The sequence below is a fragment of the Glossina fuscipes genome, unplaced genomic scaffold (assembly GCF_014805625.2).
Source record: "Glossina fuscipes isolate IAEA_lab_2018 unplaced genomic scaffold, Yale_Gfus_2 183, whole genome shotgun sequence".
Lineage (NCBI taxonomy): Eukaryota > Metazoa > Arthropoda > Insecta > Diptera > Glossinidae > Glossina > Glossina fuscipes.
Window position 1 is genome coordinate 963,857 of NW_023998526.1, and position 9,480 is coordinate 973,336.

The 9,480-nt window shown below is 34.7% G+C and overlaps 1 pseudogene; it reads right to left on the reverse strand.

Annotated features, from left to right (window-relative positions):
• Positions 1 to 3,130: 3,130 nt before the first annotated feature.
• The window catches only part of LOC119641853, a 40,965-nt pseudogene continuing 34,615 nt past the window's right edge, over positions 3,131 to 9,480 (reverse strand).

The window sequence follows — 9,480 nt, forward strand, 5'->3', positions numbered from 1 at the left end:
TTAAACACAGACTTGTCTTTGGTCCATAAGCTGGGCAAACATTTTTATAATGTACATCCACATGTATGTGTGTGTACTGCGATACTGTACTGTTCATAACGTTCGTTTGGGTTCTCAGATTCTCTTCAGTCTCCCGGCAATGCAGTCCCTGCGCTCTTGTTAATTTCTGATTATTTGCCGCTAGAAGATTTTTCTTCTTAATAACTACCATTTTTCTCCAGGCTCATTATCGTATTTGTTGACTTCCCTCTTCTTATCTGTAAGTAAGATTTTCACTTCTAGTAATTTCAACTTCATTATCGTCATTATATCAAAGATTGGCAATTTTGGCAATATTTAGTGATTTAATACGCGTTAACAATTCGTACTACTCTAGGCAAAACACATAGACCCCCTTTGAAACAAGAAACAAGAACAGATGTTTTTGATCTTGGCAACAACAAAACATTTCAAATTATTGAAGATCATTTTAAATTGAATACCATCTATAAAGAAATGATGAAGCTATTTTTATAAGGGATTTATAAAGAGAGTAGAAATTATAATAAATATTTTTAAAAGTCAATTTAATGTTTATTATTATCGTTCTAAATGTTTGCCGTTTTTGATATTTTACTACCTAAACTAAATGGAAGATATTTTAGGACCGGCTATGCGGACTTATGAGTAATCACACTTACGACAAGGTATACTTATAAATGATTAAAGTCTCTTCCACTGATAATTACGAAGAATCTAACATCACAGAGTCTGCCGAACATCTAATTTTTAAGTGCAGGAGGTTTGACATCCTTAGACAATCTTTCAGTATATTTAGCAACAATACAACAATATATTTGAAATTTTTCGTGGTAGAAACCTTATGCATCTTAAGTAGCTGACTGCATTTATCAAGTCAGCTGATTTCTCCTTCTAATCTTCTATATTCATAATTTTGCTCATAAACATAGATCGCTCATACTTTTTTCTTTTCCGTTGTTCTTAGCCGGAATTCGACTCTACAGTACCTTACGGGGCTTATGGGAACAATTGCGAAGCAGAACATCACCTGTTTAACAAGCGTAAGCATCACTTAAAAAAAAAAAGGGCGCTCATTTTTCTTTTCGGGAAAATATAAAAATATCATCAATGGTTTCTTGTTTACGTTACTGGGTCTAAATTTAACCATACAGGCTTATCCATATTCAAACAAAAAAAAAAAGAAAATGTAACTACCTTTGCCGTTTTCAAGAAATTTTGCATAACGTGTGCTATCGGACGACAACCGATGTATTCAACGTTGTATGGTCGTTGGCTATCGTATGCTATTGCTATCGTTACTCATTATTTTTTGTGAATTGTTGTTTCTTTTCTTTTGAATTATCAATGGACGACAGCTGTAAATTACGGTAGCGTGCTCTTGCACAGAACATAAACTCAGCACACTTACCACGCACTGCTTTTACCAGTCGCTCAACAATGTATTGAAAAATAACTCTCAGATGACTGTGAATCGAGGTGGATTTCAGGCCCGCTCATTTAAATTACTCTCAGATAATTGTGAATTGAGGTGGATTTCAGGGCCACTCATTCATTATTGAAATTTGGCTAGCTGCATTTTGATTGAGACGTTTCTATATCGTCAATCTTCCCATATATTGACATAATATTAACAACCAGATTGTATTTTGCACTTTCATATTGAATTATATTGAATATACCGATTACCGAAAGCAATGTAATACATAATTTACAAATTTTTTTTGGTTTTTTGGTTTGTTTTGTTAAAAACTCTTATCATTATTTCACTTTGAAATTTGATTTATATCCGCGTTTATTTACGTATGTGCGATATTATTGTTGATTGTAATATGTTGTTCAGACGAACAAGCAAAATTAGGCGTTGAAAAGTTCTGTCGGAAGTATTCCGCAAAGGCATTTGAGGTTTCAAAATCATCCGAGGACTCGGAGCCATTAAAAGACACATGCGAGGGATTTATGGGGATTTTTCTTTCGGAATTAACGAACTTAAAAAAGTATTTAGGATTAGCAAACAAGGAGGATTTAACAAACTGAAGGTATCTGCAATAGTATTGGCAGTTGAGGGAATTAAATTTATGCCTTGCCACTGAGTAAGCGAAATAGTCGAAAGAAGAAACACTTTTCGAAAATTTTTTGAAAAGCGTGTTTTTCCTATTCTTGTAATATTTAATTATTTTATTAAACCACGGTGGACACTTGCTTCGAAGACGGGACTGCTTGATCGGAACGGATGCAGAAATATGTTGATTTAATATATTGTAGAACGACGACAGTAAGCTATCAACACTTCCCACTGAGAAATCAAGCACTATACGAGAAAGATGTGATTTCAGCCTGGAAACATTGATTTTATGGAAATCATAAAATTTATATGAAAAATTTGAATTTGAAACTTTATAGAAATTCAACGAACCAACATGCTTGTAATAAAAGGAAATGTCCAATGCTGGATGATATGTATCCTCAGGTAAACTAAACGGAAGACAACAATTAACGCAAATCTCAGGAAAATTGGCAAAGCAAAGATCAAACAATCTACCATAGCAATTAGGAGTACCATTATATTGAACTAAATTGTGATCAAATAATTCATTAAAGAACACAACGGCTACCAGATGTTGAGGTAGGAATCAAACAGCCAGAGCTATCACAGTAACTATAAGTGACTTGAGGCAAATTGAAGTCACCCAATGCAGTGACTATATCGGTAGGTTTAGTTTGCTTGGCCACTTCACAAATGAGGGCGGCCTGTTTCTTAATATACAGAGATATCCAAACTTGGTAGAATAAAGCAGGTCACATATAACTGTTTATTAGGAAATTTCACTCGTATGGCGATAAATTCAACCTCGGGAGTAGTTGGATATTCAAATGAATAGCAGGAGACTGCCGAAGAAATGGCAATTAAAACACCACCACCATTCCGATACAATCGATCGTTTTTGAAAACTTGAAAAGAATTATGGAAAAGTTCCGAGGAATGTAGATCAGGCTTTAACCAAGTTTCAGTTAAGGCCAAACAGGAAAACTCCGTGTTCAATGAATTTAGAAAGGTAGAACGAATTTTTAACATTTTGTTAAATGAGAGAAAATGAGCCTCAAGAAATATTTAGTTTTTTGACGGGGCAAGAGCTGCTGCATTAGCATTACGGGGTCGATCCCGAGACATAAATTCGTTAATTAAGGGTCCAACCGGCCACATGGGTTTACTTAACATCAAATTCACATTTTCAGTCGGAACTAGAATTTTAAAAGATAAGATAGTTCTCGATTGAGAAGGAGCCAATTTGAAAATATTAACGCGCTTTAAAATGACGGAAAGGGCTTTCGCTGCCAGATAACTTTTTAGGTTATCAACAGATGTATCTGGTGCCACTCTTAACACAAATATTGCCTTTCTGGGAGGAACTGCTTTCAAGCATATGTCATCTATACTAGGAGCAGCAGGGTTCACGGATGGGGAGTTATGAGTTGGGGAAAATATAGAAGGGGTAACCACACTTGCACGAGTAGCTTGTGCGACGTGCCCAGTTTGGCGACTGGCGTTCACACTCGAACAGCCAGAAGGAGAGGGACGATTTACTATTATCATTATTAGTTTTAGGCGATGACACCTGAGAAGATTGAGTAACATCAATGCCACCTCAGCATAGCTCAAGCCAGGAGGACTTCCCGGCTGTTTTGTAACTTTTATGTTACCGACCGACTCAACAGTAGCAGAAACGTTAACATTCTTTGTAGATTTTAAGGAATCGGTAACTTGCACCGACGAAACGGGCTTAGGAGGTGACGAACCACACGCTACGCTACGACTTGAAACTTTGTTAGCTGGAGAGGGAGATGACTGCGCAATATAACGACACTCATCAAACCTAGTCTTGATTATTTCAAATTTCACCCACAAGGAGTCGAGATTTTTGCTCAATTCTGAGAAACAATATCTCGTCTCCGTTAAGAGTTTGTAGAAATCACACAGCCAACAGGAAATGAATCGTTCAGATTCAAGGCCTGTATTCGTACGACATGTCCATTGAAAACAACAAAAGCAGCTTATGAATGAAAAAAAGAAGAAAAACTAAAAAATTCCACGGCACAAATTTTCAGCAAATTAAAACAAATTTTTCACTTCCCTGCCCACTGTAAATATAGAGCCAAAGCTAAAGAAACTGTAAACAAAGATTAACAGGCAAAAGGAGAGACTTTTACTAAGAGCTCAATTGTTGATTACACTAAACCAAACTGATTTTTTCACATAAATGGTTAATAAATTCATATACGTTAAATTCACACTTTATTCTCTTAGAGAAAGCAAAAAAAGCTAAGAAATACACTAAAAAAATTGAAATATTTCTTGCACAGAATAAAAACGCGACTACAACACGCACGCAGACTTGCCAAACTATTAAGGCTTGTAATACGTTGCTTTCCGAAATTATTAAATCCGGGATCGATATAGAGTTTATGATTCAACTGTTTGATGCATCGACGGCAGCAGCGGTAGAAAGTAGCATTGGAAATATTCGACAAAGAGGTTGACAATTTCTATATCCGAAGAGGAGTCAGAGTTACTAAATTACGTTGATATATGGAGATATATAGAGATTATCCTTTCGTAAAATTATTTAGAATTAGTTAGAAGTGAAAATTTTGTCATTTAAAGGCATCTGTGTTGACTACGCCGGTCGATGAGTGGAGTAGAGTAGATGAAATAGTCATGCCGAAAACCACTTTCCATGTATTTTTTGAAAAGTATGTTTTTCTTATACTCTTTAACTCTTTTGTTAAACTGTTATGCGCAAATGTTTCAAGGGGATGGTTGCCTAATCGCAACAGACGTGGAAATAACAAGGCCTAATACACTATAAAACATAGAAATAAATAAGGAAAATTTCTGCAATTTTTATACGTTCGGCTTAAGGAATGACAACAACAAATGCAAAGATTGAAACGAATGCAAAGCCTGCAGCCTTATGAAGAATTTTATATATAAAGATGAACAGAAATCTACGATGGGTAAGTTAGTGGATAGATAAGGAGCACATGAATAATTTCTCACTTGAGATACATTCAGTCTATAAATATCCCCGACCGTAGATTCCATAAATTCCCAAACCATAAATATCCCCGACCATAAATATCCCGTGTAATAATGTTCACAAAACAAAAGCTAGAATCTTTCTATGAAATTAAACAAAAGCTCAGAAAAATTCTTCCCACAACATTTTTATTCCAAGAAATGTAGCTCGAGACTGTGACAATAATGTTTATAAAGCCAAAATAACCATCCACATGTTTCAACAAAAGCCAATATGGAAAATATAAACACGTACTCTTACAAAGAAAAACGCGATCTAGTGTTATTCTGCTAAAACCAAAATGTTATCAACACTTTTAGAGTTACAAATATTACAATTAATTTAAAAAAATTTAAGCAATTTATCAACGGTAAAGGCTTAGTTCACTTAAGATTTTCTATAAGACGTTCTATTCTCTATGTCCTTTTATATGGTACCCATTTCAACGATATTGTAACAACAAAATTAGTTCCCTACGTCGTGACGTCCGAGATATTGAATTTAGAACTAACACACATCGTTTTTCGCGTTGTACTTTCCAAGTTATTTTATTTGATACCCACATTATTAAGAAAAAACAAATCCTAGGAAACTAAACTAGAATTAACCCGTTTTAAGGCATACAATATATCTTCTTCAGTTAACTTCAATATTGAATAAAGAAACCATGGCTTAATTATTTCTTCTTAAAAGCAAATAATGGGAAAGATGCAAAAGGGGGGAAAGTAGCTACCAGACAAGTTTACCAAAAATGTCATTTCCAACAGTTTCAATGCAAGGGTTTCATTGCTTATCAGTCAAAACAAGAAGAGCTCGAAATAAGTAAGTATTCTCTTCCAGTACTAAGTTCGAAATAGGTATTTTTTTCTAGTATTAAGTTCGAAATAAGTTTTCTTTTCCAGTATTTAGTTCGAAATAAGTATTCTTTTCCAGTATTAAGTTCGAAATAAGTACTCTTTTCCAGTATTAGGTTCGAAATAAGTATTCTTTTCCAGTATTAAGCCTACCATCTTTTGTAATGTCAACAGCTTGAGATGTTTTATTTTTATTTTGGTTGACTAGGCCATTTGGCATTTTACTAGCTATGCATAAATACATATAGCAGTATGTCCACGTTGCTGTATTCCTTCTCTTTCTGTTAATTTGTCACATATTATATCTCCATTAAATCACCAGCCGTTTTCTGTTCCTTATCTATCATATGTCCACTAGTCCGTATATGTATCAGTTTGTACGTTATGCCAACGTCGTGTTCTCTATCATCCACTTACCTACATCCTACACCAGCTTTTATTTTTAGCAGCACATTATGTTTTTTCTTACGGTACGGTACATACGCATGCTTGTAAGCAAAAAAAGATACTTGAAATACCTATGTATATACGTATAAAACAACAACAACAACAAAAAAATCGAGAAGACAGTTGTTTGATGGAACGGTTCACTTTGATTTATCGTAGCGTTCCGTAGTTCGTGTTTTGAAAAACAATTATATTATCAAAATCAATCCGCTATGTCGTAAATCACACTATAATTAATTTAGAATTCAATTTCGATTGAGGAATGTTCAAAATAGTTTTTAAAATTCGGTTTTGTTTGATAAATAAGCTTAAAACCCCAAAAAAGTGAAAAAAAAATTATTTATAATTTAATTTAAAATTTAATTTGTATGCCCGAATTTTTCGGTTTTTGCACGTAAAGTGTAGAGTGTTTTGTAGAGTAAATGTGAAATTTTTCAACCGTCTAACTTTTATAGTTTCTGAGCAACGAGCAAAAACCCTCTAGCTTTTGGTTAAGAAAAACGGAGTTGCGTTCAGTTTACGCTTCACAGCACTCTTACGAAAATTTAAATTCTGAAGCATCCATAACTTGTCTAGATGACGGTGATGACGGCTTAGTGGACGGTCCAAAAAATAAGAAGTAGATACATAGATTTTGATTTCTCATCACTTTGAAACAGAAATGTCGTCCATAGACCTAAATCACCCACAACACTCTGCAAGAAAAACTATGAAATTTTTTTATGCCCTCTCTCTTTCTTGATGCTTGTAAACTGCAAAAATAATTTTATAATTTAAAAGTCCGGTGACGAGCTTATATACTCGAAAATTACAAAATACGTGCCATTGAAACATAAACAAAATAACAATGTTGCTGGGAGAATTTTTGTGAGCTTTTGTTTATTTGCATAAAAAGAGCTTTTGTTTTGTAAACATTATTATACGGGATATTTATGGTCGGAGATATCCATTGTCTGGGACATGGATGAAAAACAAATCGAAGAACAATTATTTGTTTTGTATATTATGCTCTTCATAAATTTTCATTTATTTTTCTAATATGAGTTTCCACGAATTATTCTAAATAAATAGGATAACAGTGATGGCATAGTTAATTTCATCCCAACCGAATACACTTTTCTTACTTGTTTTTAATAACAACAGCGCAATAAGGAAGCAATTCTATAATTTCCTTACGCAGAGTTTTAATCCATTTTACTAAGTCCTTTTTCTAATATAAAGCTCAACAAAATTAAGATGGAAAGTCTAAACTTGCAGTAACTGCTCTTAAAAGGTTTCCACCGACTACGTCTGAAATTTAAGTAAAATTCGCATCCATATCGAGTTTGATGTTAGTACTAGTAGTAGCGTAAATAAATTTTGGAAAATTCACTACGCCAACAATGGGTAAGAGGAGAGGTTATTTTCATATGTTTATATTTGATTTTCATCTCTTGTTTTCTCGTTTATTTTACACATGCATTTTACACGACCTTCCCTTGTTTTATTTTTCCTTCAAAATAGTGGCACCCACAGGGCCGAAATTTTCAATGTAGACGTTTGTCGGTATCTTGTCCCAGAACCCAAGTAACACTACCGTGTGCTTCGAGAATCATGGAACAATTTCAATACTAGGTATTATGAAAACTTTGCCCTTCCTTTTCTTTGACAAATTCCAGGGTAGTTGGCCACAGGATTTGCGTTCCGAAACGAAAGCTATTGCGACGGACTCAGCTGGTTAGCACTGTGCAGGACGTAAGTATGTTTCGCTACAGCGCTGGTAATAGCTATTGCATTCCGCCGGGCTTAGATATGGGGAATTTTGCTTTTTTTGAGTTTCCTATATATATTTCTTTTACTCCTGTTGTAATGCTATTATAGTTATAATTTAATTGCCTTAAAAAGAAGGAAAGTACTCCACTTATAGTCGTTAGATTTTCTTTTAGGTTTTCTTTTTTCTGGGCTTTTGTGAATTTACGCTTAACCACTAGGCAAATGCGTCGTTGTTGGTTGGGCAAAATTCCGATATATGTTCCATGTTTTATGCCTATGTATTATTTACACCCTTTTATCGTGGTGGAGGTACCTGTGGTTGGTACTGCCCTTGATATTGAAGAAATTGTCGTTGTTATTGCTGTTGGTGCAGTAATTGTTGTTGTAGTTGTGCTGGTTGCTCCCTGGTGTTTGGCGAGATTATGGTTGTGGTTGTTGTATATGCTACTACTCTTATGTGAGATAAAGTTCTTGGAGTAAATGCTGCGGTTATAGTGGGACTGCGCTGACAATGGTGGTGTTACTGTTGCTATTGTCGCTGTTGGTGGTGGGGCAAATGAGGATGGAGCTGATGAGAGTGTTGTTACTGTTGACTTGGGCACCTAAAATGAGAGAACTATTAATGTTTGCTTACTTATGTTTGTTAAACGAAAAAGAATTTCTGCTTCCTCCGCTGGGTTTCTTTCCCCGGCGAGATCTGTTTTGAAGGGCTTAGCTGATGGTTTGTTATCGTTACTGCTGGTGCTGTGGTGATTGTTGTTATCGTTGGTATAGGATTGACTGCAATCGTCCTGTGTGGGTGTACTGGTGTACACTTGTTAACATGGGGTAGGTGTCACTTTCTTCATTTTTCTTCCCTTTGATTACCCTTTCGCTCCTGTGCGCAGTTCATTAACAATCGGGTTTTGTTCCCAGTTTTTTTTTTTCGTATAAATTTCATATGTAGTTTACTTCTCTTTTGTATTAAATTTTATACAAATGCACATTCGTTATCGACTTGTGTTCTGAGTGGTGCGTGTTTTGTTTTTCGTCTGCGATTTTTTAATCGTTTTCGGTGTTTTTTAGTGTTTTTGTGTGTTTAACTCGTGTGTTCTCTGTGCTTTTGCAAAAAAGTGATTGTCGCAGATTTATTTATTTTATTTATTCCACTTATACTAGAAACTCAACTAAACAAATAACAGGCGAGTTCAATTGGCTCTTAATGCAAAACTTATATTAATTAACAATAAAATTGAGTATAAGCAGAATAAAACAAATAAGAAGAAGAAAAAAAGAAAAAAAAAAAAAGAAAAAAAAGCATGTACACTATCAGCATAGGAGCACACTTACAA